Source organism: Ambystoma mexicanum, chromosome 7p (genome assembly GCF_040938575.1).
Source record: "Ambystoma mexicanum isolate Mex_15411 chromosome 7p, UKY_AmexF1_1, whole genome shotgun sequence".
Taxonomy (NCBI): domain Eukaryota; kingdom Metazoa; phylum Chordata; class Amphibia; order Caudata; family Ambystomatidae; genus Ambystoma; species Ambystoma mexicanum.
In genome coordinates this window covers 495,032,309-495,057,289 of record NC_090939.1, presented here as the reverse complement: position 1 = coordinate 495,057,289, position 24,981 = coordinate 495,032,309, and the positions used below count along the sequence as shown (strand labels likewise).

The 24,981-nt window shown below is 46.8% G+C and overlaps 1 long non-coding RNA gene across 2 annotated transcripts in view; it reads right to left on the bottom strand.

The window, feature by feature from the left end:
• Window positions 1-357: 357 nt before the first annotated feature.
• Window positions 358-24,981, bottom strand: part of LOC138526594 (uncharacterized) — a 278,153-nt gene continuing 253,529 nt past the window's right edge. For both annotated transcript variants that reach the window (XR_011283645.1, XR_011283644.1), the window contains one exon: window positions 358-632. This is a non-coding gene — a long non-coding RNA (uncharacterized lncRNA). The remainder of the gene's footprint in view (window positions 633-24,981) is intronic.

Below are 24,981 nucleotides of genomic sequence, written 5' to 3'. Positions count from 1 at the left end.
GTCTGGATTTTCAGATTGTGAATTGGTATACAATTTTGAAGTATTTCCTTCTAATGTGGAATGCCACTTGAAACAAAGTTGTCCTACAGCAATTACTGTAATGTGAGGTGTTTGATTATTTTGGAAACGAAACTCATATGATCAGATTTTTGTTCAACCATGTGGCATGTGCATTTAAACTTCTCTTTAACCAAAAGAAGGGACACATACATTATCACTAACAAGACATGTTACCCTCAGAACTCAGAAACATTAATACAGCCACTTAACAAATATGGGCTGTATGTGATATGATTAATAACATGTACACATTAATTGCTAAAATGTCATCTTTTTTATTCATTTACCTATTCATTGCACAAGTATCAAAAAAGCATTAAACACATATACACCACATAAAAGTGTACAATGTTAAAAGTAGTGTTTTCACCACACAATCAAGTTTACAGATGCTTGATACACTCCGCAGTAGCAACTTAATTACTCTTGCTTCCTACTATGGAAAAAAAGCCCAACTTATATAAGTTTCTGTCCTTGGTGTTCTCAATAACGACATTCTTCAGGGGCAGAAATTTGTCTTGTGCTTTCTGTAGTCTTCTCTATTCTTTCCTCTATGGTTCCAGTTCCTATAACTGAGGGTACATACAAACATCAACACATTACTAACGGGGCATTGTTGGTTAGTTTATTAAACCTAGCCACCCCTAATCACCAATAGGGTTCTTTTTTTTTTTTGTTTATTTATTTGTTTTGGTAGCAAAATTGAATTTACACCTTTACAAATTATAGATAACATATATAAAACATATAAAATCTCATAAAACAATACACTAACACGAATGATTGCACAACCAAACAATACTAAAGTCATTGGCACGTTAAAAACGTTTCCTGATACGTCAGCGAGGATCCTTAAAGTCACCGACTCACAAAGTGGCAAGATCACATAAACATAGCCTCGCCGATTCACAGAGTCACAAAATCACATTATCACAGTAACATGAATCACAGAATGAATCACAAAAACACAGCTAAGGTCGATGATGCCAAATCTCTAACCCAAGCTAACCTAACCTACCCAATATGATAGTGCTAGTGGGGCTTCGCAAGCCTCCTCCAACATGGGTCTTATCACATACAACCGGCAAAGACCACTAGTCGTTGAATATGCAAAGTCTCAGAGATTTAAGAGTTTACCCTCTCCAGGAGGTCCTATTGAGTGACAACAGATGTTCTTCGATTATTGCAACAAGTCTAACGGTTGCTAGTATGATGGAGTTGGAATTTCCCTGCATACATCGCAACCATACTAGATGGCGTTCAAACAGCGAGAACGACGTAAGGTATGGGGCCAAACAACGTTGTCTCTGCCTGGAAAAGAAGTTACAGTGTATAAAGAGGTGAGTCAGAGTTTCGGGCTCAGTTGTAGTTAAACAAAATCTACATCCCTCCCATTTTGCCAGAGACCTATAACCGTTCCAATTTCTGATGCGGGCACCCGTCTGGATAAGATCCATGCGGAAGCGCATATAATGCCTTCTTGCTCCTCTGTCTGGAAAAGATAGAATATAAGGCAGCCGAGGTGCGACTGCATGTCTAAAGGAGGCATATGAAGAAAAGGAAGAGTAGCGTCCTATCCGATCACAGTTTTGAGCCCATGAATTTTTGAAAAAACACCTTTTGACTTTGGCGGGGTTATTTACCAACTCATCCTGCGTCATATTCAAGGAAGTTAGGACCGCTTGTATTTTAACTTTCACGCTGGTGATCGAGCTGGGACACTTTCCGGCTACCATTTCCTGGAAGTCCTCATAGAGTGAGTTTGGGGGGGGGGAGATCATCTTGGAGAAAGCAGATACCATCCGCCAAGTAAGTCTGTCTTCTAATGGATATAGACCCAGTTCATGGATAATTATGGCGTTCGGTAGGTATCTGGGAAGCCCCAAAGTGGTCTTCCAAAGTTTGCCCTGTAAGATATTTAGGAGGGGCCCCAAATTCAAAAGACAAATGTCTACTGCATAGAGGAGGATGGGCTCTATCTTCATGGTGTAATATTGTATCAAAGGCAGAAGAGAATAACGGCAATATTTGGTAAAGATGATTCTCATTTGAGCCAAGAGGGGATTAAACTTTGCAATCAATACTGAGTGCCACATATTAACTGACATTCCATTCGAGAGATGATAGCCCAAATACCTTATCTCCTCTTTTCTCAAAATCACCTGAGCATTTATTTTAAAGTTGTATCTCGGAAGCTTTTTTTTAGCAGTGAAAACCAATATGTGCGATTTAAGTGAATTAATGGTCATGTTGTTAAGCTTGCAATATTCTCCAAACAGATTTAGTTTGTTTTGGAGTCCAAATGGCACTCTGTCAAATAATATGATGTCATCGGCAAAAGCTAGCCAATGCAACCGCATAGAACCCAGTATAACCGGGAAGGAATTGGATCCTAGCCAGATCTCATCAATATCGGCAAGGTAGAGATTAAACAGGACTGCTGCCAAATTGCAGCCCTGTTTGACACCGATGTACGTGGGTATGTTGTCAGACAGTAGCCCTTCCGCATTAATGCGGACTCGGTAAGAAGTCTTCTGGTGTAGTGCTGCGATTAATGCGACTAGTGGAGAAGGAATACCATATGCCAACATCTTCTGCCAGAGCCGGGTACGGAGTACGTTATCAAAGGCAGCCGAAAGGTCTAGGGCTGCCATGTATATGGTTCCATTTGATTCGGTGTGTGCATTCCGGAGCAGATGGGCTAAGATCGTAGCATTTAGTTGGGTGCCCATTGCTTTGCGGAAACCGACCTGTGCACTGGAAAGAATTGTTAGCTCATGTATGCAGCGTTCCAAGTCCAATAGAAGCAGACGTGCAAAAATCTTCGCAGCGGTGTCTATAAGGGCAATGGGCCTGAAGTTTAAGGGGTTATTTAACACACCCTTTTTATGTATAGGAATGATTATGGCAGTCAACCATGATTCCGGGATCTTACCAGTTAAGTAGATCCGCTGGTAACAGGGAAGCAGGTAACTAGCCCAAAAATGGGGGTCATCTTTTATAACGCAAGGAGGAATCCCATCGGGACCGGCTGCTTTGGAAAACTTCAATTGGGAGATCGCCCATATGATGTCTTTTTTGACCCAAGGACAAACTCGCGGCATGGGCAAACACATATCTAAACTCTCAGTAGAGGCATAAGCAGTAGGCAAAGCATATTTTAGAGAGAAATAGTTCTCCCATTCCAAGCCCGAAATAATCGCCACAGCTCGAGAATCCACCTTACCTGAGGGGTTTCTCAGGATTGCCCATATCTCTCGAGTTTTTTTTTTACAAAGCAAACTGATCATATGTTGATTCGCGAGAGTAGAGGCAGCCTGAGAAAGAGACTTTATGTGGTGCTTAAAGCGCCCAATGATGTGGTTTTTTTCACGATGATAGGAGAGAGGGCTGAGGGTCTTTTTTCTTAAAGTCGCCAGTTCCCGATTTTTTTCCTTTTTTAATGTTGCTATCTGATTCAGGAGCGGGTTGACATCCGATAGGCTGCCTTTAACCAAAGCGTCCTTCGCTAGGGAAAGTAAGTGAAGCTGAATCATGTTGATGTTTCTATCGTTGATTTTTTTAATATGCCCCTGCGACATAAATTCATCCTGGTTTGATATAAGATCTCTATTCACCAGAAACACCAATTTCCTACACACGGCCGGATTCCAGTTGACAGAGATGGTATTTCTGTCAGGAACCGCTAGAGAGACCGAGGGTGAAGCGCTAAAGACCTCGCATTTCATATAGAGTGTGGAACACAGCATGTGGTGGTCGCTCAGACCCAAGTCTAAAATTAAGACTGGGTCAAGCAACCCGGAACACACTTTAGACGCTAGGATGTAGTCAATAAGGGATGAAAGGTTGCCTCGTGACCATGAGATATGAGAGGAATTAGGTGCAAAGCGAATTGGGTAGATACCCCAATTTTCAAAGAATCTTAGTAAGTGGTCCCCTCTATAAGCAGCCTGTTGGGCGTAGGAAGAAAGGGAAGAAAGAGATCCTGGTGAATGAAAGTATTGAAGGTATGAGTTTAAATCGCCTCCAATCACAATTTCGTGGTTGGGGCACGAAACTGAAGCATGACCCAATATCCTGTCAAGGTCATCCACGAGCAGGGAAAAGGAAACGGACTTGGGATTCCAATACAGCGACATTAGGAGCAAAGGGACAACCTCAATGGATTCAAACAACAGCTCCACTAGAATGCAAGATTTCGAAATGTCAAGGATAGAGGCCACTGCTTTTAGACCATTTTTAATAAGGATAGCAGTGCCGCCAGAAGGGCGGCCTATAAGAGTGCGACTGGCTGGAACCGAGAAACTGGAGTATCCATCGAGAAAGAGCTCCGATAGGCTCATCGTCTCCTGCAAAAATAAGATGTCAGGTTTCGAAGCAGGGGCAGCCCGCTTGTGCCATGCGACCAAGTTGGTGAGGCCACAACAATTCCAAGATGCAATAGACAGGCTTGACTGTTATGAGCCTAAAGGGGGCCCTTTGATGGCTGCAGCTGTTTTTATCAAGGGTTCCAGCCAAGCTAGCCCACTCAATGCTTGGGTTAGCGATGCTAGTTGGAGGGCTAATTGCGTAACCTGGGAGTCAGATGAATCTATGGCCTGCCCCAGCGGACATTCTGGCAAAGGGGGAGCTACCCAATCAAGATAGGCCCATGCACTGTCCATGTCCGGAAATAGGCATGGTGTCAGACCAATCGAATGGAAGTCCTCAGCAAAGTCCAACAGCATTTTAGTAATAATCTGCGATTGGACTCTGCACAGGGCTCTATGATTGTTGTGGGTTGCCAGTTTAACCCAGTCTAGATCTTTAGATGAGAGGTTCCTAAGGGCTGGAATTTGGAAGAATGAATTCATCAAAAATGACCTGTTTATGCGAGCGGGACCATTTGTATCTGGGTTACTCGTCCAGCCAAGGATTAATTTCATGTCCTTTGGTGTGTGCGAAAAGGACAAGACGGCTGGTAGAGATGATCCTGCCACTGAAGGCTGGAAATGCATACCCTCCACATTAGGAGACACAGAGACCCCGGGTACTTCTAAAGGAGGCGGAGAACGACCAAGATCTGCTCTTACCGCACCTTGGGGGGCTAAGGGAATGGAAACAACATCCGACCCAGCCAAGATGGGATCCAACTGAGGGGGCACACAACTTGGACTCAGAACCGGTGTAATTGAGGCCTCAGCTGGCATTGTCGTGGTCGCCTTTCTGTGTTGGATGCTGGGAAAAAAGGAATGTAACTGTGATTGGAGCTTGACCGTGGAAGTGCCATGGAGGCCACGAGGGGCGATGTGTGTGTTCCCAGATTTCAAAGCTGGAATCTGAAGATGTGTTCTACTTTCTTCGTCAAGGTCACAGAGAGTTATGCCAAAACCATCGTGGTTGGACCCCGTACCCAAGGTTACTATAGGGTCGGGGATCGTCGTAGCATGAACTGAAGGTGGTATATGAGTGGTAGCTTTCTTTAGGCCTGCCTTGGTGAGATTTAAACGTTTTTGTGCTCGTAGGAAGGACTTTCTCGCTTTACGTGAGACAAAGTGTCTTCCATCATGCACCACGGGTCCTTCCTCCAGGTCCGAGCCCAAGTCTACTGCCAACAGTGCGGGACTGGACGGAGCCTCAATGATGTCAGTCAGGGCGGAGGGACTATCCGAGGAAGTAGCAAGACCTTGCGTAACATTAGAACCCTCTCTCGAGGGGGCCACTGGATCCAAAAGCTGTTTAGTGTCAGCTAGCTTGTAAAGAAGCTGTTCCACCTGTAATAGACGTTCGTGTTGAAGTTTGAGAACCTCCACCAAATCGATGGCCTCCAAGGTAGCATGTGACGTCGTCAATGGATTAGCCCCTGACACTGCCTGAGAGTAGGACATCTGTGGGACAGCTATAGAGCCCATTCCCGGCTCGGTCTGAGAGCCCTGAGTGTAAGTCATAATAGCGGTTGAGGGTGGGGAGGCTCTGAGGGAGACACTCTCCAACAATTTTTCAAAATGGGCCAGATAGAAGGATCTAGAATGCTCTTCAGCTAGAATAAAGCCCTCAAGTCTGGCCATCTTGTCTTTCATAAGAGAGAATGAAGATTGCATCTCCCTCAGAGTACAATGTGTCAGCTCGTGTCCCTTATCCAATAAATTGAGGATGCGTGAAATAACAGGAAAATTGAAGGGTTCATTTAGCTGCGAATGTGAGCAATAATCCTCTGGAGTAGAAGCCGATCTAACCTCACCCTTTGGAGGAGTGACGGCAGCCTCTTCATTCACCAGGGAAAGGGGAACCGCACCTCCTATGAACAAAGACTCTGCTGCCGTCTCAGTGCCAAACGATATATTGTCATAAGGAGTGGCAACACCCCCTTCCAAGGCCTTGTGTTGAGAAGTCAATGGAGCCGTCCCATGGTCACCATTTAGTTCGCTATTAGATAGTGGGGGGATGTAAAAGTGTACTTGTTCACGAAGTGGAAAAGCGGATGACGCAGGAGACGAGGGGCCCAAGGAGAGCCGCACTCTTTTACTTAGTTCACTGACAATCGTGGGTGCCAGGATAGACGTGTCTGTGAGACAAGGAGGGCAACGAAGGCCCTGTGGAGAGGGGCAGTCAACAACAAGCCCATGGTTGAACAGCTCACCCTCATCACCAACGTAGTCATTGGCGTCTTGGACTGAAAAGGTTGCCATCGCCAATGCCAAAGACGGACCATGCAGTGGAGGGGAGTTGGCCAAAGATAGAGCAGCTGGAATGGCAGGGTCCATGTGTCCCACCCGACCCCGTCCCACCCCTCTCTCTGTGGGGAGGCTAGTCGTAGCTGGAAAGGGGGCAGTGGCTGCCGAGCACTGAAGAGAGGGAGGCGATGGCGTGTTGGTAGTGGCCTCTGGGGCGAGGTCCTGCAAGGGAGAGCCGGTTTTACAGCCACTTCTTAAAATCGGACTCATATTCAGGATCGATACACACCCCAAAACCAAGCCGTAAGGCTCGCCCCTTTTTAGCCAAGATAAGGAATGCGGACAGGTAACAGTAAACCAAGCGGTATAGAGGCACAACACCACCCTTCAAGCTGAAGCCACTATGGGTTTACCTAAGAAATTGCAGAGAGGTATGCATGGCCTCTAAGCACATGAAAATAGCATCTTAGAAAATTGACAATAGTGTTTCCCTTTTGTTTAAATTATGGACACAGTGATTGTGGCACCCTATACGGAGCATCACACAATAAGCCCTCCCAGACAGGGGGCGTCCCCGACTCCTGAAGTAGATGGGGCACAGTACCCAAAAATATATCGAAAATATCAAAATGAGTTGAAATGAACTATGAACGATAAGTGACCAACCACTTGTGCCTCTAGATCATTCCGGACGCTGCTAGGAGCCTACAGTCCTCCTCCGCGCTACCGCGAACCGCGAACAGCCAACAGTACTTAGGATGTACTTGGCAGGTGCGCGGGTGCGCGAGGAGGTTGCTATTAACAAGGCTTCCTGGGCGTCACTCGACAAAAGGGGGCGGGGCCTAAGAAAGCAAAACACAAAACAAAATAAACGTTAACCACACCTCCGAAGCAATGCAAGGCGGGAAATACAATTTAAACAATGTGAAGACAGGTGCTAACATAACAGAGAAAGGCCCTTGCCCAGAGAGGAGATCAGTTATAGGCAGTTCAATGGGCAGTTCAGTTCAATGGGCAGGGACAATTTAGGGCGTAGCAAACAGTCACCTCCTTTCCGCAAACGAGGGCCAGGCAAACTGTGTGTGTCCCAAAAGGACGTCCTCCAGGCGTTTGCAAAGCTCCGAGTACACCCGGCGTCCAAAGGCAGGGAGTAGACCTGCGGAAAACAAAGGCGGCGCTGCAGGGGAAGTCCGGAGAGTAGCGCGGTCAGTCCAGCCACAGCCAACAGTACTTAGGATGTACTTGGCAGGTGCGCGGCGCGGGTGCGCGAGGAGGTTGCTATTAACAAGGCTTCCTGGGCGTCACTCGACAAAAGGGGGCGGGGCCTCCTTTCCGCAAACGAGGGCCAGGCAAACTGTGTGTGTCCCAAAAGGACGTCCTCCAGGCGTTTGCAAAGCTCCGAGTACACCCGGCGTCCAAAGGCAGGGAGTAGACCTGCGGAAAACAAAGGCGGCGCTGCAGGGGAAGTCCGGAGAGTAGCGCGGTCAGTCCAGCCACAGCCAACAGTACTTAGGATGTACTTGGCAGGTGCGCGGCCAGTACTTAGGGTTCCACAAGTATACAATTCTTGATATACCTGTACCAAAAAACACTTGTAATCCTACATTTTTACAAGTTCCTTAACAATTACAATTCTTGTTAATCACCTTTTAAGTGGTAGGGAGAGTTTGCCTATATCTGAACACAGCACCTAGGTCATTTCTAAGTATATCATACCCAGACAAACAACCAATCGTAATCACTTCCCTCTAAACCTATTGAGAGAAACCATATCATAGGTATAGGATAATATCCTCACCTCGGTCACAGAGACTGGTATTCTCACTCTTGAGGAGGATTGTAGTTTCTTACTTAAAATCCCACCATGTACCATGGCCAACGCGGGTCATTTGTTCAATAGCTTTAATGGAAAAATGAAACCTCTGAGTTTTTAAATTGCAATTTTAGAACTGCCTAAACTACCAAAAACTTTTCAAAATATACCAAGGCCCTTACCTTCATACAGGCTGTCTGTATATTTCTAGCGGGTCCTTGGTTTAACCCATCACGTTCAATGTCAAGGGGTTACTTTCACCTTAACTGGGTAAATAGGATTCCAACACCTCCCTGTAGTGAAAACAGACCCATAGTGGATAGTATATCAAGTCCCTATCTTCACTGTCAAAACATCACAGCCCACTACGGTCTATAACTTACCTCTAACTCTTGGGGACAGCGTGCCCACCGTGTTCATCCAGTCTGCAGATCTGCACACTGGAAACACCTGGGATTGAGCCGCTAAATACTCGCAGGACGTTCATCTCGTCGCGGTTTCGCACGGGATGACGTCATCGCATACAAACGTACCGCGTTGGCGTCGCGTCACTCGAGGGAGAGAACCAACTAATGGTGTATAATTATAAGGATGTAAATAAGGCTCCTAAGTCCCTTATCCTGTGGAGGGTCTTACAAAACAGCAACCCCAATCCTGTTCTCTTACCCTTCAACGTCAAGTAAATCTCGCTCTTAGTGCCTGGACTCTAAGCCGAATACTCCGGGTAATGACGTCTTCACGTCCTCTGCAACATGGAGACGTATTGTCATGACGTGACTCAGTCTTACTATAGTCATAGCAACATGTGCAGGATCTAAGTGTCTAAAGTCCCCAGACGAGTTCTATTGCCAAAAAACTGCCACACTAGTCTTACTGACATCCTCTGAATGTATGGACTAACCCACAGGTAATTCTATCACCACAAAAGCACCTCTTCTTCATGTTGGTTGATACAGCCTGTATATCTAGGGGGTCCCTCTTTTCTGATTTTTATTCCACTATTGATTGAACAAACTACAATTCCCTTTAGGTTTTCATCAGGGCCCCACAACTACCAGGGATAGACTGAGTAACTCTGTCACATACATCTATTACCAAATAACCAGGTAGGATGAAACATTATTTCTTGCAAACATCACAAATTGATACCCCAATTGCTTTACAATATATTCTTCATTTATATTCTACTGGTTGCAATACAATATACACCCTGGGGCAGCATGGACTATGACAATGTTATTGCACTACATAAATAGTAGGAAGGACCAATTGCAACTTAGCCTCTGATCGTATTTAGGAAATTACAGCAGTATGGACTACCACAATGTTCTTAAAATACATATTTAGTCGCCCCAACTAGTTGTGACATGCCTCCAGGTAATCATTAGGGAATACCAACAGAAATGTAAGACTCTGTACCAACTGGTAGTTTATTGAGTAGTTCCTATTTTATATTATGCCACTCAATATTCTCATTCAGCCCTGCCACATGGCTATTAGTTAGAAAAATTAGTTTCTGTTCCAGATTGATTAATTTTGTATTGATTTCCTCCTGATTTTTCCCTCCTAATCTTCTTCAAAATGCACCACTCAAATTCCATTAAGGAATGACCCTTCTCATAATGTAACTAGTGGGACTTTATTGGTGTGATTCTTGAGGCAGCTCTTATGTTCGATCATACGTGTCTTACACTTCCTGTTGGTTTTTCCTATGTACAGCAATGCACAAGGACACCTAATCATGTAAATTACATTATCTGTTTGACAATTCATATGTTCTTTCATTGTCCACTCTGAATTCAAACCTCGATTGACAGAGATCATCTTATGTGTTAACGGACACATGATGCAGTCACCACAAGGGTGGTGTCCCACTACCCTCGGTAACCCCCAGAGTGTACTGTCTCCCTTCTGGGTTGCCTATTTTCTGAATATCATTTTTCATGACTAGTTTACGAATATTAGTACTTTTTTTGAAGGCCACTAATGGTTGGGGAATGGTCATAATCTTTCTCCAATTCCTGCGAATGATGTTTTTACTTTATAGGACAATTTGCTGAAGGTATTCACAAACACAAGAGGACTCTCTTGTTTACCTTTATCTTTCTTTTCAAAAAGAGCCTCTCGATGGTTATTAAAAGTTCGCTTGGCTGATTGCTTGATTATTTTGGCTGGATACCCTCTGTCTGTCAGTTTGTCAATCAATATATTGGCACCTTCTTCATAGGCCATCTTAGTACTGCTATTGCGTTTCAGGCGCAGAAATTGCCCATATGGTAAATTGTCCCATACATGTTTAGCATGATGACTTCTGTAATGGAGCAAGGCATTTCTGTCGGTCGTTTTCACGAATGGTTTCACCAGAAGTTGATTGTCTTTATGGTAAATTGTCAGGTCCAAGTAGTTTATCTCAATGGAACTCATTGACACTGTGAATTTGAGATATCTATTTTGATTATTCAGCCACACAAGAAAGTTGTTTGCTTCTTCCATCGAACCATGCCATACCACAAAGACGTCGTCGATATATCTTAACCATTGTGTTATGAATGATCTGAAGGGATTGACCCCAGAGTAGATAACCGTTTGTTCCACCATGTCAACGTACAAATTGGCTAAATTCGGCGCCATTGCTGTCCCCATGGCCGTCCCTTCCACCTGTACATAAAATTGCCCCAGAAATTGAAAAAGGTTGTTGGTCTGGGCTGTTTCGGCACACCATACAATGAAAGCATTGCTCACAGGATGATTATCTTCTCGTTGTAGCAGTTTCTTTCACCACTTCCAAAGTGGCTCTTTTTGCGGGATGTTGGTATATAAGGATTGAATATCCAAACAGATCAGAACATCTCTGATTGGATCAAAAGGCAACCCCTCGATTTTTACAATGGCATCCCTGGTGTCTTGTATATAACTTCTCATTTTCTTGACAAAAGGACGTAGATAAGTCTACGTATTCATCTTTGAGGAGGCCACCAGGGGTAGCACAGGCAGTGGCTGCCTGATTGCAGAGCTCCGCCAAAGCCAGGACGGCAAAGGAGATTGAGCCCCCCCCTGATATCCCCCAGGTGGACAGAATCAGCCAATCCGGCTGGTGCCCCCCCAGGGCTACCCCCGCTCGAAAGAGCGACGTTTGGGGACCCCTGTGGGGCTGAGATTGAGCGCCGCGGCCTGCAAGGGGGGAAAGGGCTGGAGAGCTGCACGGCCGTGATGCCACTAGTGGAGCCGCGGCCCGCTGGAGCCCGTGGAGCGTGCGGGGGAAGACGGGCCCCTCTCCCCCCTCAGCCAGCTCACCGCACACGTCGGAGGGGGCCCGGCGAGCAGTCAACAGCACCAGTGAGCCCGGAGCGGGCCCCCCGAACGGGACGCAGGCCCCCTCCTGCCCTCCTCCCCCCACCCGAGCGGGAGAAAGTTTTCCTGGGAGCACGGGCCTCCCTAGGCATTGAAACAGTGGGAGCTGGGTAACATCGCCCCTCGGCTCCCGTGACGGACGCGGGTCGGCGACTTCGCTGGCCCGGAGGCAGAAGCTGGCGGTGATGGGCCTCGGCGAGGCCCAGGGAGGCCGCCGTCCCCGCCCCAGGCAGCCCTGATCCTGCCCCGGTGCTCCCCCCCACAAGAAGATCACGCGGACCATTGGGGGCCCCGCGGAGTGGATGGCTCCCCTCCACGGAGTCTGACTGGGAGGGTGTGCCTCCCCCGAAAGGCCCAGGAGAACACCGGGCCTGCATAAACTATACAGACAGAAGGGCAGTGGCATATTACCCGGAAAAGTAGGTGGTGGCCCCTGGGTTCACTCCCAGGGCGTGTGCCCGCCTATAGTCAACCAGGAGTCAGCGGCAGGTGGGGATTCGCCTAAAACGACAATATTATTGCTATCCCGAACCACCCGTCGCCATTGGCACAGCGGAGGGCGTTGGTTACCGCCGGGTTCACTGCACTGTGAAATAGTGTATTGGGGAGAGTAGCACACATTGCCGGCACACTCTGCACCGCGGGTGGGATGACACCCACTAAGAATCACTGTCAATCTGCGTCATCTGCTTGCATTGACATATAGTAAGTGCACTCAAACAATTGTGCATTGCAGGCAGTATGCAGGTTTAACAGGCAGCTCGAACCGAATGGCATACAGTGATAGCATCACGGCCTAACAATTTATTACAAGGCACTGGCGAGTGATGGTTAAGGTCTGCTGGTGGAGGAAATGCTAACAGTCGCACTGATGTTCTTGGTGCCGAATTCTGAGACTGGAATATTTCGGGAGATTCCATGAATATTTTCACGTGCACAGGGATGGCCTGAAGCTGAGACAGAAGGCCATCATGAGACCCACATCAAGTGGGAGTTGTTCGCTCATCCACGATAATAAGCCTGGTTAACCTCCTGCTGCAAAGACACAGCTAGGGCAACACAAGAAATAAAACTTGCCGAGGCAAGGTACACAACGGCGGAGGGCAAGTTCTGTGTTCTAGATATGTGGGAGGACACAGCCCACAACAGGACCCCGATCGAACACCCGTGAGCAATGGGTCTGAGGATGTGCCCGATGCATGGCAGAGCCCCCTGCCTGGAGAAGTGAGGAGCCCACCCCAGGCGGTGGATTGGGCCCGAGAACTGTGACAGCCTGCGACGGACATACAATAGCCGATTACTCGGGCCAAACCTAAAAGCATTGGCAACGATAGCAACATATACTCCACACTGGGAATAAAGCTTGCCGACAGTGGTCAGAGCAACTCAGATGCCGGGCGCCAGTTCCAAAGCGGGCCCAACCAGAGCAAAAACCCCAGTGAGACCCCAGGAAGGGCAAATTGAGAAGTGCTGGCGGCAAAAGCGACAAACGCACGCAGAATTACCATCCCCTCCACCGGGGCCGACTCCTGCAGCAAAGGATCTCCCAACTAGCATAATGGCAACAGACAAAGCTGAACTCTTAAACTGCTTGAAAGGAATGGAGGCCAGAGCTTTCCAGAGTCAAATGGAACAATTAAGGGAGGACCTGAAATCATCCCTCCAGGAGGTCAATAAAGAAATGGCAGAGATTGGTGAAAGAGTGGACATAGTCGAAAGGGGCCTCTCGAATGTCATGGAAGAAACAAACCAAAATAGCCTGCTACTGGACCAGTTGGCGATCGCAACAAACAATCTAGAACTCCAGGCGGAGGATCTGGAAAATCGCTCAAGGAGATCCAATATCAGGGTCAAGGGCCTGGTGCAATCGGTGCAGGACAAGGATCTAAAAGATACCATGCAACTCTGCTTCAGCAGCCTGCTAGCAGATGTCCAACCAGAGACGATCGGCTTTGACAGGATACACCGCTTGGCCCAATACGCAAAGAACCGGGGTCGAGACCTAGAGATGTCCTGATAGCAATTACATCTTATGGTCTGAAAGAGGAGGTGCTACGCGCGGCAAGAACAAACGGAGACCTTACGATTAATGGGTCCCATATACAGTTGTACCAGGACCTTGCCCTGATTACTCTCCACAAAAGAAGGCTAATGCAACCTGTTATGAAGGCCCTTCAAACACAGCAAATCCGATATAGATGGACGTACCCGTTTGGCCTGTCGTTTACATGGGAAGGAAAACGGAGGAGAATCGGGAACTGCGCAGAGGGCCTGGCTTTGCTGCACCTGGAGGTTGAGCAACCATGCCCAAACATGAATGGCCCGTCTAGCAAACCATGGGAATGGTCAACGGAGAGAAAGCAAAGACGAGGGAGGAAAGGAAGACCCGGAAGCTCACAGCCGGCTCATGACCGGGAACGGAGAGGCCCAACAGATCCGAACTCGGCCCATCACACGGATAACGAGTGAAGTGCTAACCAAATGTGAGGAAACGGCATGGCTGAATGGAACCACCTGGATGGAGGTAGGAGGTCATAAATCTTGGAAGCAGGGTCAGGTAATACAATTCCTGACTATTGTGAACTGGGGAAGGGTTGGAGTCGGTGACCAGCGGGGGGCACCTTGGGGGCCCAGGTCTCATGCACCCCTGGGATTGGGGAAGAGGTGGGGGGTGGATAAGGGAGGGAACTGGAATGAAGGACAGGAAAGCAGGGAACCAAAAGACCAGGAAGAAAGGGGAGCCAGCTCCACGATTGTGTGAAACGGAAGCAAGAACAGGCAGAGTAAGCTATTGCGAACGAGAACATAGGGACCCATAGGCAGACAATCTTCACCTAGGGAGTAATGGAGGAAGTGAACACTGTCTCGATTAATGTCCCGGGACTACACTCCCCCGCCAAAAGGCGTTCGATTTTAGGTAGACTGGAAGCTATGCAATCAAAGATAGTGATCCTACAGCTGACGCATCTGCACCAGAAAGATGAAAAAAGGATGCGGAGCAGAACATACCCTCTTCAGTTTTTCGCCTCAAGCCAAACAAAAACAAAAGGGGTGGCAATCCTATGTAGCAGAGCCTTAGACTTTCGCAAACAACAAACACTGAAGGATCAGGAAGGTAGATACCTGGGGGTAAAGGGTACTGTTTATGGCCAATTGTATACAATACTAGCACCCTACGCCCCCAATGAAAAACAAGACCAGTACATCCCTAAATTACTCCAGAAGGTGGGAGGATGGTGCGAAGGCCGAGTGATAATAGGAGGGAATTTTAATTGTGTAATGGACCCGCAATTAGATAAAACCCTCAGCACCCCTCCACCCCCCCTAACCGCAGCAGATCAGCAAAACAGACAGGCCCTCTGAAAGCTTTTCAGAGATTTGGATGTGATAGAAACGTGGTGATTTTTCCACCCAGACACCCGAGAATATACACACTACTCAGCAGTAGACAGGGGTTACTCTAGAATAGACATGATTCTGGTGTCCTCTACATTGATCCCCTATGTCAAAAAAATAGAAATCGGTGTCCAATACCTCTCTGATCACGCCCCTGTCTTGACCTGCATAGAACTGCAAGGGACAATAAATAGACCCCGACCACAATGAAGGCTAAATGAAATAATCCTGAGGGATATTGCACTTAGGGCACATATGGAAGAAGCCATAGGGAACTATTTCCTTGAAAATGACAATGGGGAGGTGGACTGGAGGGTGGTGTGGGATGCGGGGAAAGCAGTAATTTGAGGAGAATTCATAGCACAAGCAACGCAATACTATAGGGAGAGAGCCCTTATAACGCGCAAATAAGAAGAAGAGGTTAGAAATGCTGAAAAGCTCCATAAGACCCATCAGATGCCCAGAGCCTGGCGAGACCTTAAAAAGGCCAGAGCCAAACTAGAAAACCATACCGCAGATAGAACGGCGCAAACACTGCTAAACACGAAACAATCATATTACATCCAAGGGGGGGAAAGCGAGCAAATTCTTGGCAGCTAAACTACGCAAACAGAAGGCGCGTAATCATATCAACCGACTAAGAAATAGTACAGGGGAACTGCAAACGGGAGATGAGGAAAAACTAGAAACGATGGTCCACTTTCACAAAAACTGCTGATTAGCGAGAACCTGAATGCAGCAGAACAAGTGTCTTATTTGTCAGCCGTAAAACTGCCACAGATATCGGAGCAACAAAAAGAAAAATTGGGGGACCCCATCACAATACAGGAAGTGTGTGATGTGATAGCAGCGCTACCCAGGGGAAAGGCACCAGGCCCAGACGGCCTAGGGAATGGGTTTTACAAAATGTTCCAGATACAATTGGCAACCCCCCTCACTCGCCTTTTCAATCTAATCAGGGATAGGGGAGCAGTTTCAAAGGATACGGGACACTCGACCACGATATTACCCCTAAAACCTGGGAAAGACCCAGTAGAATGCACCAGTTACCGCCTCATAGCTCTCCTCAACACAGATGCAAAATTGTATGCAAAAATACTGGCGAATCGATTGGCAGCAGTACTGCCGAGATAATACACAAAGACCAGGCAGGCTTCGTAAGGGGGAGACACACTCAGGATAATGTCTGGCGCGTAATTGACATAATAGACTGGGGGGGCAGAGGGGGCCCAAAAATTCTCGATCGCCGCATTAGATGCCACACGAGCATTCCACAGCATAGATTGGAGGTACCTAAAATTGATATTGGAGGGTTTTGGCTGTGGACCGATATTCACCAAGATGGTTCTGGCAAATTACCAGCATCCATCTACGCAACTAATGGTGAATGGCTACACCATCAATATCCGGAGGGGTATTCGGCAGGGGTGCCCTCTATCCCCGCTCATATTTGCCAGTGCAATGGAACCATTTGCCTGCAGAATAAGGGAAGACCCGGGAATTAGAGGGGTGCGCATCGGGGAGACCCAAAACAAGATAGCCCTCTACGCAGATATCATGCTCTATATGGCAGACTCAAGACACACATTACCCAGAATAATCCGAGAACTGCAGAAGTTCGAAAAGATATCAGGGTTCCGAATAAACTATTCAAAATCTAAAGCGTTGAATATAACCGAAGGTAGTGGGGACATAGCCTTCCTGAAGGAACATTATCCCCTGAAATGGGAAAAACAGTCCCTTGAATACTTAGGAATCCATATCACTAGAACTGTCAAGAATCTGTTCAAGGCAAACATTACGCCTCTATGGAAGCGCCTGCGGGAAGATTTGCAGAGATGGGATGCCCAGGAATTTCCCTGGTTTGCTACAATAGCGGCGATAAAAATGACCTTGCTACCCAAATTACTGTATGTAGTAAGCTCAACCCCAGTGGACATCCCCCCCAAAACAGATCCAAGAACTCCAAAAGGCTGTTTAAATTTATCTGGGGAAATAAGCCGAGGATCCAAAAAAGGATCCTGATGCGGCCCACACTTCTTGGGGGGGGGGGCTGGGAGTCACTGATATGGGGAGATACATGTTAGCAGCTCAACTGGCACCAGCATTGAAATGGGCGGGTAAAGACCCCCTTCCAGGTTGGGGGAAAATAGAACAGACTGCGACAGATATCCCATTGGGTAAGCTACCATTCCTAAAAACAAAAGCAAGAGATACGGGAGGTATCCTATTAGCGGCCACTAAAACGACCCTACACAACTGGGATAAGGCTGTCCGTAGCAGGGGGGTCAAACTAGGTGTGGGCCCACTATCCCCTATCACGTATAATCCATATTTCTCACCTGGCCTTCACAAAAGTTTCTGGGAAGGCTGGAACGAAGCAGACCCATTGTCCCTACAAGATATGTATCAGGATGATGCCCCACTTACCTTCGAAGAATGCAAACATAGATTCGGTCTCTGTGAAAAGCATAAATTTAAATATATTCAATTGCGTCACTGGATCTCACACCCAGAGGTAAAAAGTGCAGAGTTACGACCTCCCGGTAGGCCTAGAACTAACAATACGGGAGGGGACACATGAAAAAGGGATTACTAGACTATACAAGCTACTGGATAAGGCGCAAACAGACAACTCCCTCCAGTACATGAAGGACTGGGAGCGGGACATAGGAGAGGAGATTACACAGGAAGAATGGAGTCAAATCTGGAGGAGGGCGCACAAATTATCCAAATCCACGGCAATTAAAGAATCGGCATACAAACTGTTATCGCTGTTATCGCCTCCAAGTAGAATACACAGAATGATCCCCACGTACCCCCCAGAATGTTAGCGTCAGTGTGGAGAAAGAGGAGACATATTCCATATGTGGTTGTCGTGCCCAAAGATAAAAATATACTGGAAAGAAATACTGAGCCTGATGAGGGACATAACGGGCGCAGACCTACCATGGTCCCCGAAAGTCATTCTGCTGGGGGCAGTGGCAGAAGGGAAATATGCAGCCTCGGGAAACAGAGCGGCCCTCATAACCCACCTACTGGCTGCAGCAAGGATGACAGTGGTCCAACGATGGAAGACAGTGGAGGGCCCTACAACTCCATGGTGGTGGGTGAAAGTGTGGGGAGTCATGGCAATGGAGAACCTCTGCGCCACAAAATCAGGGACATATCTGAAATTCTTGGCCATATGGGATCCACTCCAGGACTATGTGGAGGAGCGGGAGAATCAATACTTTAAACCCCGGGCTCTTAGAAACATCCATATCAGATAAACGCAGCAGAAGATATGGCGAGGGGTTGCCGCTTGGAACTGTTCTGGTTACAACCATGGTTTTGATTGGTTCGATTAATAAAAGGAAGGGGGGGGTATGAAGACAATACTAGACTCTACAAGAAAGTTCAAGGGTGTGGAATAAGAGGTTCTTGTTGATAACAATGTTCTTAACACTTGTTGTAATGAAAGCTCAACTATTGTCTTAAGTAAAAAAAACAAAATGAAAGTAAAGTTGGTTAAAAAAATAAGTCTACGTATTTAGACAAGGGCTCCAAAATGGAATTCACACCAGATACTATGGGTCTGCCAGGTGGTTTCTCCTTGTTTTTATGTAGTTTCGGTAAGATGTAGAAAATGGGGATTCTCGCTGTTTCCCTAATGAGGCAGTCCCCTTCCTGTTTGCTAATTAATTGTACATCTACTGCTTTAGCCACCTTTTCCCTTATTTTGAGGGTAAGGCCAGGACTCGGATCTTGATCTATTTTCTGATAGCTGTTGTTATCTGCTAATAATCTGTGGCACTCATCGATATAATCTTTTTTGTTTAAAATGACAATGTCACCACCCTTGTCCACCTGCCGAATAACAATCTTGTCATTTTTACCCAAACTACGTAACATCGTAACTTCTGATTGGCTCAAAATGGAATTTTTAGACATACCTTGCCTTTCAAGTTTTTCAACATCTCGTAAGACCTTCTTTTCAAAGACCAATGATTCAGGCGAGTGAGTATGATACGGGGGACAAAAAGTCGATGGATTTCTAAGGCCACTAAAATTGGTATGGATACTGGCTGGTCGGTCTTCAAAAAATTCTTTCAGATGTACTTTCCGCATAAATGCATTGAATTCCAATCTGAATTCGAAAGGATTGTGAAACATTGACACCACGAAATTTAGACCTTTATTCAAGCAGTGTTGTTCTTCCTTGGAGAGAGTCTCACTGGATAGGTTGACTACCAACCCCGGAAGCTGCGTGTCTGCATTTGATCTGTCGTCCATTCTTGCCTGCTGTTGCCTCTGCCTAAAAAAAGGTGGGCGTCTGGACCCATTTCTTGCACCTTGATTTCCTCTTGAATTACGACCCCTTTATACTGGGGCATTCGTATTCCTTCCTCTCTGGCCCCCTGCATTGGTGTCTTCATTCTCATTAGATGTTCCTCCTTCGTCACTCGAACTATAGGACGTATTCCTAAATCTCACTCTGCGATTCGGTCTCTGTCCTCCAGTAAGTGCCCCATAGTTGTAGTCCTTAGTCGCGTATTGGAAAGCTTTATCATATCCCAAACTTGCTAGATCTTTTTTAAGTCTTTTTATTCATTCTGTACTTGAATCAACCTTAAATGCTTGCATTTCTTTCATATGGGCTTCTAATTTAGTTTTGAAGATTTCGATGTCAAAGTTCTTTTCATATCTTCTTCTAATGCACTTAAATCTACCAAGATTTTTTTTGTGGTTTCCTGAGCTGTTTCTATGATTAATACCAGCCAATCTCTCCCACACTTGCTGGCTACATAGCTCCATTTTAATCTAAACTCTGCATTATCTAAAAAGAGCCTGGGTTCATTGTGTATGAAGAGGTGCTTTTGTGGTGCTAGAATTACCTGTGGGTTAGTCCATACATTCAGAGGATGTCAGTAAGACTAGTGGCAGTTTTTTGGCAATAGAACTCGTCTGGGGACTTTAGACACTTAGATCCTGCACAGGTTGCTATGACTATAGTAAGACTGAGTCACGTCATGACGTTACGTCTCCACGTTGCAGAGGACGTGAAGACGTCATTACCCGGAGTATTCGGCTTAGAGTCCAGGCACTAAGAGCGAGATTTACTTGACGTTGAAGGGTAAGAGAACAGGATTGGGGTTGCAGTTTTGTAAGACCCTCCAGAGGATAAGGGACTTAGGAGCCTTATTTACATCCTTATAATTATACACCATTAGTTGGTTCTCTACCGCGAGTGACGCGACGCCTACGCGGTACGTTTCTACGCGATTACGTGATCCCGTGCGAAACCGCGACAAGATGAGCTTCCTGCAAGTATGTAGCGGCTCAATCCCAGGTGTTTCCAGTGTGCAGATCTGCAGACTGGATGAACACGGTGGGCACGCTGTCCCCAAGAGTTAGAGGTAAGTTATAGACCGGAGTGGGCTGTGATGTTTTGACAGTGAAGATAGGGACTTGGTATACTATCCACTATGGGTCTGTTTTCACTACAGGGAGGTGTTGGAATCCTATTTACCCAGTTAAGGTGAAAGTAATCCCTTGACATTGAACATAACCTGTGGGGTACCTAAGGACCCGCTAGAAATATACAGACAGCCTGTATGAAGGAATGGGCCTTGGTATATTTTGCAAAGATTTTGGTAGTTTAGGTAGTTCTAAAATTGCAATTTAAAAACCCAGAGGTTTCATTTTTCCATTAAAGCTATTGAACAAATGACCCGCATTGGCCATGGTACATTGTGGGATTTTAAGTAAGAAACTACAATCCTCCTCAAGAGTGAGAATACCAGTCTCTGTGACCGAGGTGAGGATATTATCCTATACCTATGATATGGTTTCTCTCAATAGGTTTAGAGGGAAGTGACTACGATTGGTTGTTTGTCTGGGTATGATATACTTAGAAATGACCTAGGTGCTGTGCTCAGATATAGGCAAACTCTCCCTACCACTTAAGAGGTGATTAACAAGAATTGTAATTGTTAAGGAACTTGTAAAAATTTAGGATTACAAGTGTTTTTTGGTACAGGTATATTAAGAATTGTATACTTGTGGAACCCTATTGGGGATTATGGATGGCTAGGTTTAATAAAACTAACTGACAATGCCCTGTTAGTAATATGTTGTTTGTATGTACCCTCAGTTATAGGAACTGGAACCATAGAGGAAAGAATAGAGAAGACTACAGAAAGCACAAGACACATTTCTGCCCCTGAAGAATGTCCAGTTATTGAGAACACCAAGGACAGAAACTTATATAAGTTGGGCTTTTTTTCCGTAGTAGGAAGCAAGAGTAATTAAGTTGCTACTGCGGATTGTATCAAGCATCTGTAAACTTGATTCTGTGTGGTGGAAACACTATTTTTAACATTGTATACTTTTATGTGGTGTATGTGTTTTTTAATGCGTTTTTGATACTTGTGCAACGAATAAGTAAATGAATTAAAAAGATGACATTTTTGCAATGAATGTGTACATGTTATTAATCATATAACATACAGCCTATATTTGTTAAGTGGCTGTATTAATGTTTCTGAGTGTAACATGTCTTGTTAGTGATAATGTATGTTTCCCTTCGTTTGGTTAAAGAGATATACTGAATCCTCACTTGGTAGTAGGGATTATCACCATAGTGTGGGGACAACGCCTAAATGAAATAACGATGTGCATTTAAACGAACATGGTTGACACTTTGCAGGAGGTCATTACCTAATAGACATGGGGTCCCCTCTGGAGTCACGGCTATGACTGGGTGCTTCACCTTATGTCACCCAGTTTTAATTTCCAGATCTGCAGGCCCCTTGACAGGAATTTCATTCCCGTTGAAGTTCTGGAGTTGTCCAGGAAGAGGGGTGAGGGGGGGACCTAGTGTCCTACCCCCGCCCATCCACCACTCCGCTTCCTGAATTTAGCTGCTCAAAAACCCTTTTTGACAGAAAGGTGGCTTGGGATCCGGTGTCCACCAGTGCTGAAAATGCACATTGCCCTTGCACTTGGACGGGGGCGTATAATCTACCTTTCTCCTCCTGGGGGCAAAGGTAATGGGCATTTTGGGCAGTAAATTTCTTTATTTTGGACTCCGACATTGGGGGATTTTGGGAAGTTTTCTGTGCCAGTCTGGGAATCTAACAAAAATGTGGCATCCTGAAATATGAGGAATTTCGGAATCCCCTTTTTCCCTTAGCTCTGTGACGCCCCCCTTTACCTGGTGGCAATAACTAGAACCAGTTTGTGGGGAGGATCCCTCCATTAAAATTTTGTTCTCAGGATGTCCATTCTGGGATTCAGGGATGGGTGACTCTGAATCAGTCCCCACACCCACCCAGTCTTCATTCTGGTCACGTGGGACCCATTTTTCTTTGGGAGGAATTCCCGCGTCCCTGAAGGAGATTTTCTTCCCAGAATCCTCTAAGGATTCTTCCCCTTCAAACTGGAGGACACTGACATACTCCACAAAATGGTCCTTTGATTTCTTTGTTTCTCCTACCCACCCTCTGTTCCCTGGGATGCAGGTTTCCTGGGGCAAGAGATTTTAGTTCTGGTTTCGGGGTGTCCAGGGGCTTTTCACAGGTGAGGAAGGAATCTTCTTCTAGGGCTTTGCTCTCCCGTGCCACCTCCTGGAACCGGAACATCCTCTCCCTGTTATTGTTCTGGAGTGCCAGAGCCTTGGTTTGAGTGGTCCTGAGCCGCCATGTTCATCTGAGGGTTTTGTTAAGAGTTCCAGCTGGTACGGGGGTCTTTGCTCAAACCTAGGTTGTTCTCGGGAAGGTTAACTATCCCTTTTCCCGGAGTACCCTGGGTATTGGGGATTCCCTTGCTAACCCTCCACCCTTGGCCTCCCCTCCCCTCCCCTCTCCTGAATTGGGTGGTCTGGACTTGTGAAAGCCCGGGAAAGAAAGGAGGATTCTCCTGCAGGTTGGGGTTTGGAAGTTACTGGGGGGTAGAAACTTAACCCAGGATTTGGGGGGGGGGTTACTGCCCTCCTGAGGGAAGTTAGGAGGGAAGTTTCCTGGGGCAGTACTCACCTGGTTGGATCCCCCCTTGGGCGTGGGGAGTCCATACGTACCCCAAGATAGGTCTGTTGTCCTTATATCTGGGACTGATGTAATCAGGAGAGTTAGGGGTCCCATTGGTGGGGTTACCTACCTGACTACCACCTGCTGCTGATTGACCAGAAGGCCGCCTTTGCCTCTGATTTGGCTGGTTTTGGGAAGGTATGTTAGGCCCCCCATTTCTAGACCCAAAATGGGGGCAACCGTCACCTCCGCCACCTTAGCAGCATCACTGGTATTGGTTGGTTTGGGGGTTTCTGTCTGGTTTTGGTTTTCTGCAGGTTTTTGGACCTCATAGATCTGGGTAGCCTGCTCTATTACCCAGTCCAGGGTCCTGTTGTCATGAAAATCCCTTACCAACTGGGTCATTATATATTTTGGGAGCGCATGAAAATAGGTGGTTATGAATTCTCTACTATTCGTGCGCACCGCCTGGTGGTTTGTGCAAAGGAGCGTTTTAGCTCCTGCACAAATTCTCTTGGGGCCTGATCCTCTCCGCATTGGAGATTGTAGGCCTTTTTGCTTTTTGTGGGCAGAAAAGTGCTTCAAGATGGCCACCTTATAGGTGGACCACATCGAATGGTTCTGGTCTTCCAGGTCCGAAAGGAAGCTGGAGTACTCTGGAGAGAATGTCCATTTGGCATAATCTATGCAGTTCTGGCTATTTTTTTTATGTGAAAGAGTCAATCATTTGTTCATATAGTTCCAGATGCTCCCAGACAGAATATTTTACATTTTTGTGATACAGAGTTATACAATTCCTATAAGTATTAATCTGTCTAATGGGGTCTTTCACCAGAGCTCTTTTGTTGATTGATCTTCTTTTGCCGCGTTACCCGAGTCTACTCACCCTCAGACTTAGAGCTGCTACTGTTTGAGGTCCCCTCTTTATCTTCTAGGTGCTCCCTTATACTCTAACGTCCCGTCCCCTTTCCTCCATACTGTATGGGCGTCCCTTTCAAGGGACGGGAGACGGGACCTTCTTCCCCAGAAACCTTCTTCCCCTTTAAATTTAGAGGCATGCAGGGGTGCAGCCCTGGGAGCATGTGCTGCCCTGGCACCGCCATCCTGCGCCACACATCAGTCCCCTTTTCCGCGTCGACTGGAACGGGCCGAATTCAGCAGCGCTCCTGTGTTTTGGCTTCGGCCATGTAATTCCACGCGAGGATACTTCTTTTGTCTCATCTATCATTCAGGTACTCTGTCCTTGGGCGTCACGCTCCTCCCCAACGCATGCCGACTTCTACAGGGTTCAGCTGGTGTCCATCCTGCAACAGGCTCTTCCCAACTTCAGACCCCCACGCCCTCTGCCTACGTTGCCTTGGCCCAGACCACGGTTGGCAATCATGTTCGGCATGTGACTCGCTGCCCTCTAAGACGCTGAACAACAAACTAGCCAGGTGGAAGGAGCTCTTCCAGTGGTCGCCTCCAGAGGATCTCAAGAACTTTGTGAGGCATCGAACCAGGCCCGAGGTAGGGCCGATATTTTCCAGCACAACCCGCAAGGGAGACTCCTTCCCAGGGACTCTCCTGTGCGGGAGGGACTGGCCAGGTCCTTCTACTGGCACTGGCACCGAGGCTGCTGCAGCTACCGGCCTTCGGGTCGAGGCATCCTCGGATCCACTCGGGTGCGGTGTTGAGGGACCGGAAGGTTCTTGTACCA